The sequence below is a fragment of the Rattus rattus genome, chromosome 2 (genome assembly GCF_011064425.1).
Source record: "Rattus rattus isolate New Zealand chromosome 2, Rrattus_CSIRO_v1, whole genome shotgun sequence".
Classification (NCBI taxonomy): Eukaryota; Metazoa; Chordata; class Mammalia; order Rodentia; family Muridae; genus Rattus; species Rattus rattus.
Window position 1 is genome coordinate 164,020,669 of NC_046155.1, and position 16,062 is coordinate 164,036,730.

Genomic DNA, 16,062 nt, shown 5'->3' on the forward strand with positions numbered 1-16,062 from the left:
TGAATCCACCCCCTTCCCCTCTACTGTCTTTTCTTCTTTGCTTCTTCCTTCTGTTTTCTTAAGGCAGTGTCTAGCTACCATAACCTCTGCTGGTCTTGAATATACTCAGTAGCCCAGGCTGGCCCGGCTCACAATCCTCCTGCCTCCACCTGTAGTGTAGGAATCAGAATCAGGCACGTTCAGAGGCTGAGCAAGTCTTTTCCCTATTTGGAGCTGTCATATGTTTGTTTGTTTGTTTGTGAGTTTGTTTTTTAAGACACGGCTTCTCCGTGTAGCCCTGGCTGTCCTGGAAGTCACTTTGCAGACCAGGCTGGCCTTACACTCACAGAGATCAGCCTGCCTCTGCCTCCTGAGCTCTGGGATGGTGCCACCAGGCCTGGCTGGAGCTGTCATTTAAACCCACACCATTGTTCTCTCTGGCCTTGGCTCTTGGAGTAATAAGAAGTATGGCTGGGTACTGTGGTTCACCCGTGCGAGCTAGCTTCTCAAGAGACCCAGGCAAGTGAAATGCTTTGAGTACAAGGCCAACCTGGGCTACATAGTGAGTTATGGATCAGCCTAGGCAACAGAGTGAGGCACTGTCTAAGAAGATAATGTAGCAATGGGGCTTGCCAAATGGCTCAACCGGTAAAGGCGCTCACCACTAAGTCTGACTATCAAGTTCCATACCCAGGACCCACATGGTAGGAGAGAACTGACCCTTGCTGCCCCACATGTGAGTGATGGCACACGCACGCACACGCGAACACACACACACACACACACACACACACACACACACACACACCACGTGCATTCAGAATAAACAAATGTAAGAAATCAATTTTTAAAAATGGGGATATAGGTCATGCGTTGGTACGCTGCCTTCCCAGACTTGCCGGTGAGGGGCTGGGAGTGTGGATTCCTCTTAAAGCCTTTGTCAATACGCTTGAGGCCTTAGGTTCAAGCCCCTGCACACATACACAGAAATCGTGCTGTTTACAGGCATCTCGAGAACTGTGCTGCACATTTCATGAATATATTATTTTATTTACTTGCCATTACCACCCTGTACGATAGATACAGTGCAAGTATATCCTCCCGGGATCTTACAGATAAGGACATTGAGACACCGAGGGGTTAAACAATTTACCCCGAGGCCACAGCTTTCAAAGGATTTTTCCCGGCTTTCAGCGCCAGCCCTCCCCCGCAGTGAGGTCTGGTGTCCAGTCCTCAGCCGTTAGAATACTTAGCAGCTCTGTAGGGGGTGGTTGGTGAGAGTGAGTTAGGAATCCAATGACCTCAGGAGCAAGGGCAAGAGAAGCTTTGCAGGGAACCGAGATTCCAGACGCCCTTGCCCTTAAGCGGTTGCCTGAGGTTTCTGACAAACACCCCTCCTGCTACTGGAAGGTAGCAGCGGGAGAAATAGGACTTGTCCCCACCCCTAGCAAGTGTAACCGGAAAGATGGGGACAGATCCCTAGTGGAGTTGGTGCACTCTAGAGGCTGAGAGAGGATTGACCGAGAGTTCTAAGCCATCCTTCGCTACCCAACAAGCTCCAAGCCAGCTTGGGCTACACGAGAGACCCTGTCTGGAAAAGTAAAAGTTAAGGGTATAAGAGAGGTAACAATAAGAGAAACAACAAGAGAAACAGGAGGAGGAGGAGGAGGAGGAGGAGGAGGAGGAGAGGAGGAGGAGGAGAGGGGAGAGAAGAGGAGGAAGGGGAGGAGGAGGAGGAAGAGGAGGGGGAGGGGGAGGGAGGAGGGGGAGGAGAAGAGATTAATCCAATCCAAGCCAGCCTGGTCCAAGAGGGAGGTCTGAGAGGTAGGGGGAGGGGGGTGGGAGATGAGAATCTGGAACCTTCTCTTGGAGTGACAGGGAAAAGGATGGACAGAAATGGCCACAGTTCAGGGGCAGTGAGAAGGTACCATCCCATAAGCGTTCCCTCTGAGGTGTCACACACAATGCCAGCAAACCCTGCCTGGTTCCTGCCCATCGCTGTACCAGCCAGCAACTCTCTGTCACCCACGGCTTAAGGTCCCCCAGGAGTCTGTGTGACTATGCAAGCATTTGGTGACCCTGGCAACCTGACCAGGGGACAGTTGCCAAGGCTACGAGATAAGGTTTCTCTCTGGGGTACAGAGGCCCAGAACAGTACAGGGGATGGAATGAATCAGTCTAGCATCTGGAGTAGAGCCCCGCCTGCTCTCAGAGATGTAGGTGGGTGGCGGTCCCACAGCCCCAGAGACCTGCTTGTCCCAACACTGTGGGAAGGAACAGTGCGGTCAAATCCAGGCCAAGAGCAGAAGCTGTGAGATCAGAAATTCTCTCCAAGCCATGCCCAGATTTTTACTTTGCCTTTTATTTATTTCTTCTTAAATCCTGTTTCTCTCCCCGAGGCTTCTAATCTATTATTTAGCATCGGATTGTACGATTGAAACTCCCAGGCAAATTGAAAATTATTTGTGTTGGAGGTTTCAGGCATGATGCTGAGACTACCATTTCTGGGGGACTCTGAGATCCAAGCAGAGGCAAAGCCCCCCGCATGCAGCTCTGATGCAGGAAGGGGTCGGGCAGAGCAGGGTGGCGGGCAGATCCAAGGGCCTCGGGCACCTGGGGCCGGTTGACTCAAGCCTACCGCACCCAGAGCTCCGAACAGCTCAGGGCCATTAATCTCCACGCGGCATTTCACTCGGGAAATTCTGCCGAAGCCTCCCACCGGTCAAAGCCCTCAAGAGGCCAAGCAGGTGTGATCAGTCACCTGGCCCCGTGCCCACCCTCGGGGAAAGGCCTCAGTCACAGGAGAATTAATGACACAAGGACAGGACTCGCCATCATTTTTCAGAGGTCAGCTCTCTGCGGATTGGCAGCCAGGTCGGCCAGCCTCAGGGAGTCAGGTGACTGAGGGGCGGGGCTTGGGGTGGCCCGGGGAGGGTGGTGATTAGGATTGTGGTACCCTAAATATGGACAAGCCACAGTCACATGATGTAGCTGTGTTCCAAACCAAGGATCAAGAGGCAGAGCAGACAACTCAGTCAGTAAAATGCCGGCTGCCTAAATTCAAGGACCCGAGTTCAGATCCCCAGCACCCACGTGGGAAGCTAGGCACCGGGATGGGTGGCTGGAATTCCAGCACTGGGGAGGAGGAGCTAGGCAGACTCTTAGAGGAGCCCCAGCTTCAGTGAGAGACTTTGTCTCAAAGAATAAACTGGAGAGGAATTGACATCAACTTCTGGCCTCCATACACACATGTACTTATTCCTACACATATACATGTACACACACACACACACACACACACACACACACACACACAGTGGGATCAAGATCACCCTGTGCTGTGTTGATGGGTTTGAAACCCATGGGAGCAAGCCATGCCCCGCCCCCCCAACCTGGGCAGTTGTGCATGTATAGAGAAGGAGGAAGGTTGCACGGGATACCAGCTCCCCAGTAACTATTAGGTCCCAGTAAGAAGATGAGATTCCGTGCTGCCCTGGGGAGACATTACTATGATCCAGCATCTGTACCTCCAAAGGATCAGAATGAACCTGAGCCTAGCCTGGCATTGCAGGCCTAGCATGCAGCTACCCCGGGAACATGAAGCAGGAGGATGGTCAGGGTAAGCCTTGAGCAACACTGAGAGACCCTCTCTTAAAAAGAGAAAAGGGAGAAAGATGGAGCTGTCAGTCATGGGTAGAGGAGGACTTGCCATTCGTGAGAGGTCCACCTGCGTGACCTCGGCCCTCTCAAAGGCCTCACCTTCTAAGCCCATTAAGGTAGTGAGGTTTTGAACATAGTGCCCTACTGGGGGTGGGAGGGACAGACAGTATTCAACCCATAATATCTACTTACACCCTGGCCACCTGTGTCAGGCGCCATGCTAAGCAGAGAGCATCCAAGTTGGGACCCAGGCCCAGCATCCAGATCACTGTGAAGCACAGAGATTACTCAAATGGCCCTCTGCCACCCAAATAGCTACCAGAGGCTCCACCGTGGCTTCAGGAACACGGGTCTGTTACCTGCCTGTGGTGGTTGGAAAGAAAGCAGGCTCCTCCGTGGTCTCACATGTGTGAATGGTTGTTTCAGTCGGTGGAACTATTTGGGAAGGATTGGGGGGGCGGCCATGTTGGAGGTATGTCTTAGGAGTAGACTTTGAGGTGTCAGAAGCTCACACCATTCCCAGTTATCTATCTATCTATCTATCTATCTATCTATCTATCTATCTATCTATAGTCTATCTTCTATCATCTATCTATCTATCTTCTATCATCTACCTATCTATCATCTATCTATCTATCTTCTATCTTCTATCATCTACCTATCTATCATCTATCTATCTATCTATCATCTATCTATCTATCATCTATCTATCTATCTAGTTCTTACTCTCCCCCTGCCCTGCTTATGGATCAGATGTAAGCTCTCAGCTACTGCTCCAGTGCCACACGGCCTGCCTGTTGCTGTGTCCCCTGCCACCATGGTGGACTCTAATCTGCTGAAATTGTAGGCGAACTCCCAATAAACTCTTTCTGGCCTGGGTCACGGTGTCTCTTCACAGCAACAGAAAAGTGAGAAAGACATTGCCTCACACACATCCAGGCAGCTCTGCAGACCCTGAAGCCACGACTCCCACCCCTTCCATGCAGTTACACCCTACCCTAGCCTAGTCTACCTAGGGTATCCTGGGCTATGTCTGCTGTGGCCACCAGCCTCTCAGGGCTCTGCAGACCATGTGTGGGCCCCAGGTTGCAGCCTTCTGGCATATCCAAGCTCTTAAGCCCATTCCTGCAGGGAACCTGAGTAGAGTCAGAGAGAGACCTAGTCTGTCTCATGGCCAAGACCAGCATCCAAACTGATGAGAGTATATTTAGCATGCATGTGCATGCCCGTGCGTACACACACACACACACACACACACACACACACAACTTTACCGCCGCCAGAGGCTATGTCACTATCAGAGTCCTCAGGAACATATGCAACTTGGTCACAGACCACTGACACACAACACGCTCACATTGCTGGGTAAACTCCCAAGGAGCACGAAATGTAAGTCCCATCTTTAGATAACAATGGTGAGTATCAGTCACTGTTCAGTGGCACCATTTAGAGGTAGAAGTGAAGCCAGGGAGGTTGCTCACATGCTCCCCCAAGTGGAAGCCTAAGGCCGCCGACTAAACATGGAGAGGACCTGACTAAGAGCTCAGATGATGGATGGAACCCAGGACCTGGGACCTTGCATACCAGAGGCCCTCCCTACAGGAGTTCCCATCGGTCCCTTCTGAGGGCTGTCTTGTGCCTCTCTGTCCCATTGGGGACCAACTTCCTCTACTTTTCCACAGAGCAGCAGCCTGGAATGGGCTCTGGGTCTGCTGCTCCAGGAGGAAGTGAGCTTATCTTCATTTTTTTGTCTTGGGGAGATTCATGAGCCCACAATGCTCCCCATCCGGAAATCTGTCCTACAGAGGCTGCCAGCAGAGGACCACAGTAGGTAGGGAACTAAATGCTCCCTGGAGCTTGTCGGTGCTATTCTCTCAAAGCGTCAGAGACGGCGACCGGAAGTGCTGGTCTGTGAGACCCAAGAACGCGGGGCGCAGAATGCGCTCCGTTTATACCTTCAATGAGTGGTCCCATTTGGTGCTTGAAAAGCCAGACAGTGGCCGGCTAATGACAGTGACCGTCTGAAGCATACAACCCGTTTAGGAGAATATAACCCACTGCCCCAGAACAAGACTTTTGCTTGGCTTTAAGCCAGCACTTCTGTGATCTCCTTCCCTAAGGTTTGCACGGAGGGGATCTAGAGAGGGAAACCAAGGGAGTGAATGCAGGAAGATTTCAAGTCCCCAGGTGAGAGGTGAGGGGTGAAGGAGTCATGCCCAGCTTTGAGGAGTCTTGACCTTAGTGATGGACTGGGGATGAGAGGAGGACAGCTTTCAAATGACCTGCAGCTCCTACTTTACAAAGCTGAGTAAATGAGAGATGGAACCCTGTGGGGGAGTCCGGGTTGGGCGGCCAGCAACACTGGAGTCTGAGTCTGCGTCAGGATCCATGGAGCCTAAGGAAATTTGGATATCCCAGATGAGGCCTTGTCAATCAGTCAGTGGGTGGGAGAAAGCATGAATCTGTGTGGGATTAGGCAGATCCAGAATGGGCAAACTGGCTGTGCATACATGTACTCATGAGACTACACACACACACACACACACACACACACACACACACACACACACACATCGCCACAGTGGTCCATGGAGCCTGGGGTGGTGACAGATGGGCTGGCCAGGAATAGCTAGCTGATCCCAAGTCACCACATTCCAGCACATAGGACCAAGGAAGGGATAATTCCAGAGTGAACTGGATGTTCTTGGTCGTTGTGAAGGCGGATTTGTCAAGGCGGAAGGATGTTTGTGCTTAGCTCTGTTCACTACTTTCAAACAGACTGACAATTGAATATGGTGGTGCACACCAGAAACCCAGCACTGGGGAAGGTGAATGAAGAAGCAGGATCACAAGTTCAAGGGCCAACTATGCTGAGAGAGAGAGAGAGAGAAAGAGAGAGAGAGAGAGAGAGAGAGAGAGAGAGAGAGAGAGAGATCCTGTCAACAACAGAACTAAACAATTACAACAACAACAAAAAAGTGCTTAAAACCCAGTGGTGGTAGCACATGCCTTTAGTCCTAGCACTCAGGAGGCAGAGGCAGGCAGATCTTGTGAGAGTTCAAGGCCAACCTGGTCACACAGAGCAAGTTCCAAGACCGCTAATGCTACACAGAGAAACCCTGTCTCAAAAAACACCAATGAACAAAAACAAAAACAAAAACAAAAAACAACAAAAAAAAAAAAAAAAAAAAAAAAAAAAAAAAAAAAAAAAAAAAAAAAAAAAAAAAAAACTTAAACATTTTCAGCCTGGATCTTGATTTGCCCTCTCAGTCTGGACCCCATAAGTGTTAAAATTGGGCAAGCTGGTTTAGCCAGTAAAGGCACTTGCCACTCAGCCCGAAGATCTTTCCAATCCTCAGGCCCCACATGGTGGTGTAAGGAGAGACGTTGTCTTCTGACCTTTACACAAACACGCTGGCACACATTTACAAAACAAAACAAAACAAAACAAAACCAAAAAACAAACAAACAAACAAAAAATCCCAGGCATAATAGTGCACACTTTTAGTCCCAGCACTTGGGAAACAGGCAGGAGGACCTCTGTGAGTTCTAGGCCACAGTGGTCTACATAGTGAAGTACAGGACAACCAAAACCCCAAAATCCAGAAGTTAGCCCAGGACTAAGATATGAAGAGACACCCGTAATTTTATACAATATTTACAGTAGGAATAACTATACACGGTATACTAGTTATCCATCGTGGGTTACTGCATAAGACATCCTCGTGGAATTTGCATATTGTGCGCACGTGTGCATACTCAGGAACACACAAACTCGCACAGTTTAGAGTCCGCCATTATTGCCACGTGACAAACGCGGAATTCAGAGGCCTCCAGAGCCCTTCATTTCTCCTTGGTGTGCGGGTGACTTGCCAGCCCCGCCCTGTACAGCTCATTCCTCAGCTTGGCCTGCAGCACCTCACCGCCTGCAGCATCTCATCTGCCGTCTGCGAGCGCCAGGAACAAGCCCTACAGCATAAGGACACGTCCCCACATCCAGCCTCTTTTGGCGCCATTCCTTGAAAACGTCCCTTCGGTGACACTAGGTCTGAAGTTCTTCCTGCCCACCACAAAGCCCGTGGCTTGGCCAATTCCGGTGTCTAGGCAGGCACAGACAGCGCTAGGTACTACAGGGCAAGGGGGGGGGGGTTAGAATCAATAATTTAACCTCTTACACATCCGAACCCAGCTTCCCTACGAAGAAGAAAATGAGATTGCCGGGGTGTGGGGGATTCGTTTGTAATTAGTTCTAATTACTAAAAGAATCAATGTTTTAATTTTTTACAACGTATTTGAACTCTCCAGCTCCTCCCGTGTGATAAAGAAAAGGGGAAAAAAAAGCTTCCATTGCCCCAGTTCCGCCAAACACCTCCTCAGGAGTGTGTGTGTGTGTGTGTGTGTGTGTGTGTGTGTGTGTGTGTGTGAGAGAGAGAGAGAGAGAGAGAGAGAGAGAGAGAGAGATTTTATCAGTTAGTTCCTCTAAAAGACTGGCTAGCTGTTTTGAAAATTACATTTTTTTTTTCATTTTTAGCTCAAGGCCTCAAACCATAGGCGAAAGTTAATTCTAAAAGGACTGAGAGCCTTAAATGTAAAAACAATGTTCTTTTTAAAAAAAAAAAAAAAATGTGCAGAGAGATACTGTTTTGAAATGTATCTAAATGCCTTTTCTTTTTTGTACTTCCTTGGCTGACCTTCCAGGGTTTCTGCCAGAGGCTTGCATGCCCTACAGGTAGAGGAGGAGGGGAGAGGAGAGAGGTGAAAATAAGGGAGGGAGAGAAAGAGAGAGAAGGGGGGAGGGCCCTGCAGGGAGGAAGGAGAGAGGGGGGAGGGGTGCCAGCTGAGGGAGGGGGCTCAGGGCAGCAGCTATGGAGTCCCTGTGGATCCGGGCAGGGACAAGGGAGGGGGTCTGCCATGCCCAGAGATGTGAGCATAGCAAGCGGTGGCCATCGCACATGATGCGAGCCCAAGCGCCTTTCTAAGCAAGCCATCACCCCTCCTTTGTGAATCCGGTCTTGCCTTGCTATCCGCCCGCGGAGAGAAGCAACTTAAGCTGCAAAGGAGGCCAAGGTTTCAAGGGATCTGTCTTATTCCCTTTGTTTTGTGTACTGCGGGTTCTGTTTTGGTTGGGGCCGTCGGCCTGTGTGTGATACTGTTTTCTATCATTTGAAGCACGCAGGATGGAGGACGCTATCTCTGAAGCACAACGCCTCCAGAAGGCAAAAGGGCCTAGGCTCCATGGTCAGCACTGCAAGCAATAAGAAGAAAACAACACAACGGGGGAGGAGAAATCGTCTGGGGGTGGACGAACAGCTTAATCCCTGATTTGATTTGATTTTTGAGGGCTGGACCTCAAACCCAGAGCCCCACATGTGCTAGCTCGCTCTGCCCGAGACACGCCTCCAGCCTTTCATTCCATATATGAAAATCACGTGTGTGTGTGTGTGTGTATTACACCCTCACAAATGTGTTTGTCCCATGTGTGAGCACACAGGCATCTATTACACACGTGTACAACTGGAGTCCTATGTGCCTTTCTGTGAATTTCTGTGTCTGTGCGTATCACTGTGCCTAGAGTATTAATTCCCCATGCCTTTGAGCTCATGTATTTGTGCATGCACGTCTGTGTGAGTCTGGGTGACAGAGAGGCCAGGAGCACACTGTGGGTACACGCTTAGGAAAAGGCTGGGTAGGCAAACTGAAGTGTCGGCGCCATCCCTTTGGAAAGAGGAATCAGGCTGCATTTCCTTTCTGTGCATTTTATCGAGGTTTATTGCATTTGCTTATAATAATAACAATAATAATAATAATAATAATAATAGTAATAATATATGGGCCAAGCTGGGCAGTGGTGGTGCAGACCTTTAATCCGAGCACTCAGGAGTCAGAGGCCAGGAGACTCTGTGATCTCCAGGTCAACCTGGTCTATAGAGGGAGTTCCAGGAGAGCCAGGGCTACACAGAGAAACCCTGTCTCAAAAAACAAAACAAAACAAAACAACAACAACAACAACAACCAAAATCCAACAACAAAAGGTTTTGTTAAATGTCCCTGAAATCTCAGTACATTCAGTGAATGTCCCTCTGCGCTCACCCCTCCCAATATTTTTAAAGGCATTTATTAAGAAGGCAGAAAGGCAAAAAGAGGAGGAAGAGGAAGAAAAGGAAGAGCAGGATGAGGATGAAGAGGAAGAGGAGGAGGAGGAAGAGGAGGAGAAGGAAGACCTTCATGCCCTTGGGGACTCCTCCCTGGAGCTATCCTGCCCTTTGCCTCCTGGACCCTGAGGACAGAGAACCCCAGGACACTTCCTCATCTTGCCTCAAAGTTAGAGCCCAAAGCAAATGGGACATTTTTCTGAATCCCTGTATTTTTATCTTTAAACCTTAGGCAAACTTTGCCGTCTCCCCCTTAAAGTATATGTGCTTATCTTAATTGTACAGTCACATAACTCATAAGCCCTGACTCCAGAATGCAGGGGCTGCTCTACCGGAACTGGCCCTACCTTCCCATGATCCTCTGTGCCTCCTGCAGGTGAGCAGGAAGGGTGACAGGGCAATCCAGGCTTGATCAGAACTGGTCCAAGGGTCATTTGAAAAGGGCCGTTGCCACGACCACTACCATCATCGTCATCATCATCGTCATCGTCATCGTCGTCATCACCATCATCATCACCATCACGTTTGATGATGGGAATGGAAGCACGCCACCACTGAGCCACATCCCAGTTCTCTGTCAATCATCACTTCAAAACTAATCAGGTCCTGAGCATTTAGCCTAGGCTTGAGCCAAGTTCTTTGCCTGTCTGTCCTTACCTTGAATTTTCCCAGCATTCCCATGAGCTAAGGGCTTTCACCGTTCCTACACCACATGTGAAGACAGGAGAGAGCATGCCCAAGGCTACTCAGGTAGACACGCTCCCCACTCAGGCTCCAAAACAAACCCAAGGAGAAGGAATTGCCTGAGAAGACAGAGAGCCATCTTGAGAGGTTTTTGTCCTGGAAAAGAGCCTGAGGCCGAAGTGGGAGACCAAAGGTCACTTTCCTCATGGCCTGTAACTCTTGCTGGGAAAAAATTCCGTGGGACTCTTGCAGAAATGTCTACAGAGCTCTGTGTCCTATGATGGGTCACCGGTAGCCACACAAAGTCAGTTAGCAACAGAACCCAAGTGCTGAGCCTGTTGTCTCCTCGCGGGGGGACCCCAGAGATCTCGAGGCTCACCATACATCCCTGCCCCACCCCCAACCCCAGTTTGCTGCACAAAACGTGTTTGACCCTTGGTGGCCCTTGGGCCTCCTAACCAATGGCAGGCCAGAGTCTGTGTGGACATCCACTAGTCTGTTTTCCTCAGTTCAGAGCAGCAGCCCCATCCCCCATGCCTGGAGGGATCGCTGGGAGCTATTGTAGGCTTCACTGAAGCAGCTCCCTAGAGTCCAATGAGCCTGGAGAAGAAACCAGGTGGAGTGCCTGGGGCCTGGGGCCTGGTTTGGTTACCTGGAAGTAGCCACATTCTACCTGACCACCCCCACCTCAGAGCCTTTTCTCCTGAGGGTGTCGGTGAAAGGTGAGTTAAGCCATCTCCGTCTTGGGCTCGTCTTGGGCTCTGGCTTGGTCTTCCCAGGGGTTTCCAGGCCAGCCAGAACTACACGTAAGACCCTGTCCCCACCGCCATTTTTTCCCCAAATCATATGAAAAGATACACGCATCCGTATGTGGGGTCAGTATGTACATTTGAATGCTGGTGGCCTAAAGAGTCCCCTAGAAGGTACTGATTTCTTTAGGAGCTAGGATCAATCTCCGTCCAGTCCTTCGCAAGAATAGCCAATGTTCTTATCTATGGGGCCATCTCTCCAGCCCTGAAGTTTTAAACATTTCTTGAGACAGGGCCTCATTGTGCAGCCCAGGCTGGCTCCCACCTCGTGAGTCTGTAGCTCAGACATGTGCTACCTGCCAGGCTTTGGTAAGCGTTCTCTCCATCTTGGCTTCTGCTTTTGCTAACTGATCAGGCTTCTAGGCAACACCTCACGAACTCTTAAAGATCCATCCCTGAGCACAAAGCCATTCTCCCAATAAAGGGGCCCCAACCTAGCAGGCAAGTCTGATTATTCAAAGCTCGTTGGCATGAAACCCATTTGGGGGCAGTAAGGTGTGGCAGGGAGGGCTGTGGGGTCATTGGAATAATTTTTCTTTGTCTAAGGGCGAAGCTTTCTTGTTTTAGTATACTTTTTGAGACCAGGTCTTAAAATCCACTATGTAGCCAAGGCTGGCCTGGAACTCTTCATCCTACCTCTGCCTCTGGAGGGCTGAGAGTACAAACATGGGTTACCACCTCTAGCATATTGGAGATAGGGTAGCACTCTGTAGCCCAGGCTAGCCTTGAATCCTCGATGCTTCTGCCTCTGCTTCCTCAGTGCTGGGATCATCACTCAGTCTGTGCGCTCTGGGTCAGTCTGGCTCCATTCTAAAGTGTAGAGGTGTCCTCTCCGTCTTAAGATGGATACAAACATAGACAAGTCTGGTTACACACACACACACACACACACACACACACACACACACACACACAAAGCCTCAAGCTGGAGAAGAGCCATCTCTACCCAATTACCTTACACACTCTTATCCCTTCAGCTACCCACAGTCCATTCGTCTCTCGGTCTGGTCCTAGCATTCCTAAGAATGTTGAAGTAAAGCTAACTCATCTTATATAAGATTCAGTCCCTCTTGCTAACTACGGGCCTCTTTCAGGGAGTTGTTTGAATCAGGGTCTCAAGCCTCAGTCTGGCCTAGAACTTCAGAGAGCCACCTCCCTCAACCTACCACCTTGCTCCACTAGCCGATGGATTTGCATCCTGCAGCTAACAGGACTGCTACAGAAACCTAAAGGGAGTACAGCTCTGGATCCCTTTGTAGGCTGTCATAACTTCAGCGCTGGTCAAACCTAAATGACACATGCTCTGCCTAGATTCATCCAGTTTCATCTCATAGACTGTAGTAATGAAAGATATAGCCCACAAGATGTTTCGGTGTGTTTCCATCCAATATATATATATATATATATATATATATATATATATATATATATATATATATATATATATATATATATATATATATATATATATATATATATATATATATATATATATATATATATATATATATATACACACACACACACACACATACACACACACACACATATATATATATATATATACATATATATATATATATATATATATGTGGCATTCAATGACAGACAATGGGGACAGAGACCAGGAGCATCAAGGAAACAAAGGTCCTTCAAAATGGTCAGCCCCTGTTCTGATTAAATTGTGCATATATATATCCTCAATTTAAAAACATACCCCTACTTCATTGGATACAACAGATCACTAAACACCTATCACGGGGCTATACCAATTTCTCTTGGTTTAAGAGGTGACTGACATTTAGCTAGAAACTTTAAAAAAAAGATTTATTTTATTTTTGAATATGTATGGGGGTGCGGGTGAGTGCAGATGTCCTCAGAGGCTAGAAGAGAATGCTGGAGTCGCTGGACCTGGAGTTAAAGGCAGCTGTAAGCTGCGGTGTGGGTGCTGAGAACTGAACTCCTGCAAGAGCAGCACATGGCCATAACTGATAAGCCACCTCTCCAGCCTTAGCCAGGAACTTTTAAAACACCTGAGACAAAACTAAGACCTAAGCTTACTCTTAGCGACACACACAGAGCTCGGCCATTTGATGACAGACAATGGGGACAGAGACCAGGAGCATCGAGGAAACAAAGGTCCTTCAAAATGGTCAGCCCCTGTTCTGATTAAATTGTGCATTTTTAATATAGTTGGTATCAAGTGGAACTTAAAAAAAAACATGTGGGAATTTAAAATAAAGTGAAACCTGCTATTTTTCAGGGTCAGCAGTATCGCGGTGAGATTTGTCTCTTAAACAATGACACTTGCTATCTCTGGAGTTCTATGAATACTTTTGAAGTGTCATATTAAAACCAATCTCGTGGCCTTGAGGCAAGGGGAAGCAATTAGTCGTGGAGTTGTGAATAAATAAAAATCCATTTATACACCCGTCCTTGACATGTGCCTTGCGAATCTTAGAAACTTCATCTAGAGGGAAAAGAAATGTTAAATCATGAATACCGGTCCTAATCACAGTGCCATGTGGCTTCCTGAAACAGATGAGTTTATTCCAATCTTTTAAGTACGAATTTATATGAATGTATTCACCCGTATTGAACACAAAACAGAGACGCACCCACAGCCACTCAGGTGACGAGAAGTGAGGGGTGCTGGAGCCCACTGGGGCGGTGACAAGTAGTTTTCAGAGGGTCCTTGGTCCTCAAGTGAGCCTAGCATACTCTCCTGGCTCTCATGGGTTTCAAAGCCTAGGGAAGGCTCTCTCTATGAAGCTGAGGGGTAGTCACGTACCAGCCAGCTCTACTGAGGTCACCGTTCTTGCAAAGTGGTTTTCACCTTGTTCTAAGGGTCAGCTTCTTCAACACCGGGGTGGGGGTGGGGGGTATCTACTGTTTCTAAGTTCCACTACCTTGAACAGCTCAGTTCAAAGCCTGGGGAAGCCAGCAAAGAACTGAGAAGACTATCCAGCAGGGGAACAGGACCGCACCTGCACGCTCACCAGAAGAGAAGCCCTCTTTATGGAATGCTGGGAGCTAGAAGCCCGGGGATTCTGGAGCGCAGGAAGCAAACGTGGGCAACCATGGGCCCCCACAGCACAGATCCCTGACCTACTTCGCGGGCCCCTTTCTGTTCTAGGAGCAGCTTAAAATCCATAAATTAAGGAAATTAACTGATGGGGCCTGCGGCATCTTTGTAAGCTATTTAAATCTATAAATTTACAACATCTTCTGCATATATCAAGTAATTGAACTAACTGCGGGGATGTAACTTTAATGAGAAAATTTCCCCCTTTTCCAGTAGTTTGAGATAATAAATAAATAAATAACTCCCCCAGGAGGAAAGTTTCTTATTCCCGCGTGAAGTTACAGACACGCGGTAGGATGCACTCTTCGCACTAGAGGTTCCCTGAATCAGGGGGGACTGGGTCCTCCCCCCCCAAACCCCCATCATATTTCTCCAGTGTTCCTGTCTGGCCTCCAGAGCACCCCCAGGAGTTTGGCCAGTAGAGGGCGCCCAGGCCCGACCGAGTCAGTGAAGGGGGGCCGCGCCGCCGCTCCCGGCCGGAGCGCACCCGCCTTCCTAGCCGAAAGCCTGGCTTTGGCCCGGGCGTCCCGGGAACCAGGCGGGGGCGCAGTCTGGGCAAAGCGCACCGGCCGCGATCCGTTTCCTAGGAGCCGGGAAATGGTCGAGGAGGAGGGACGGGCGGGGCGCAAGGGAAGGAGAAGGAAGGAGCAGAGGGGGAGCAGCTAGGGGCATTCTGGGCGCAGGCCTCCGCGCCGCAGGGACCTTTGGCCGCCGCCGTCTCCATCGCGCCGTGCTCGTCCAGGAAATGGCGCGAGTGGCCGCGGGCGACGGGCCGGGTGCCCCGCGCTCCCCTCCCCCGCGGTGGCCACCGCGTGTCCGCAGACGTCACGGCCGGCGCTGCTCCCCGGGAGAGGGGCAGCCGGGGCCGAGACCCGGGGAGAGAGGGAGGGAGAGAGGGAGGTAAGCCGCCTGGCAGCCCAGTTTCTCTCCCCTCCCCACACCAAGTCCCGCCCTCAGCCCCGGGGCGCCGCGGCGGCGGCTGCTTCTCTCCTCTTTGTAACCGAGGAGTCGAGAAATGTGAGAAACGTGCCCTGTGTTACTTATTTGGGAGTCGAAAATTTATGCCCAGCTGAAAGCGCCCGGGGAAATATTACATCAGATGAAATGACAATGATTAAAATCAGCCTCTCCCCCGCCCCCTCCCCGAGCCCGGAGGAGGCCCGGGCGCCGCGTGGCCGGACGGCGGGGGGCTGGGGCGCAGAGGGCGCGGGGCTCGGGCGCAGCGCTCCCGGAAGGGTCCTGGTCGAGGCCCCTGGCACCCAGGCACGGGGCTCCGGGACCCACGGGTGGGGATCGCGAGGTGGGAAGGAAGTGGTGGCGGTGGGGAACGGTACATTTTTTGTCGCGGAGCGCGGCAGGCGCGGGCGCGCGGAGCTAATTGCGACTCTAATCCTCTGCCCCGAGGCGCAGCCGAGCCCCGAGCCAGGAGTCGCCTGCGCGCGCCCGCTCGCGCTCGCCGCGCCGGGGTAATTTGGAACCGGATCGCTGCCCTTTGCAATCCAGGCTGGGCCGCGGCGAGGCGCACAGGCTACCGGCTGATTTTGGGGGGCTGTTTTTCCCCCTCCAGCCATCGGGGGAGGCCGCTGGAGAGAGAGGGAGGAGAAGAGGTGGGAGCGGCGGGAGGGCAGCCGGAGAGCGGCGCGAAGAGGAGGCGGCGGCGGCCGCGGCAAGGAGGGAGGAGGCGAGGGGAGGG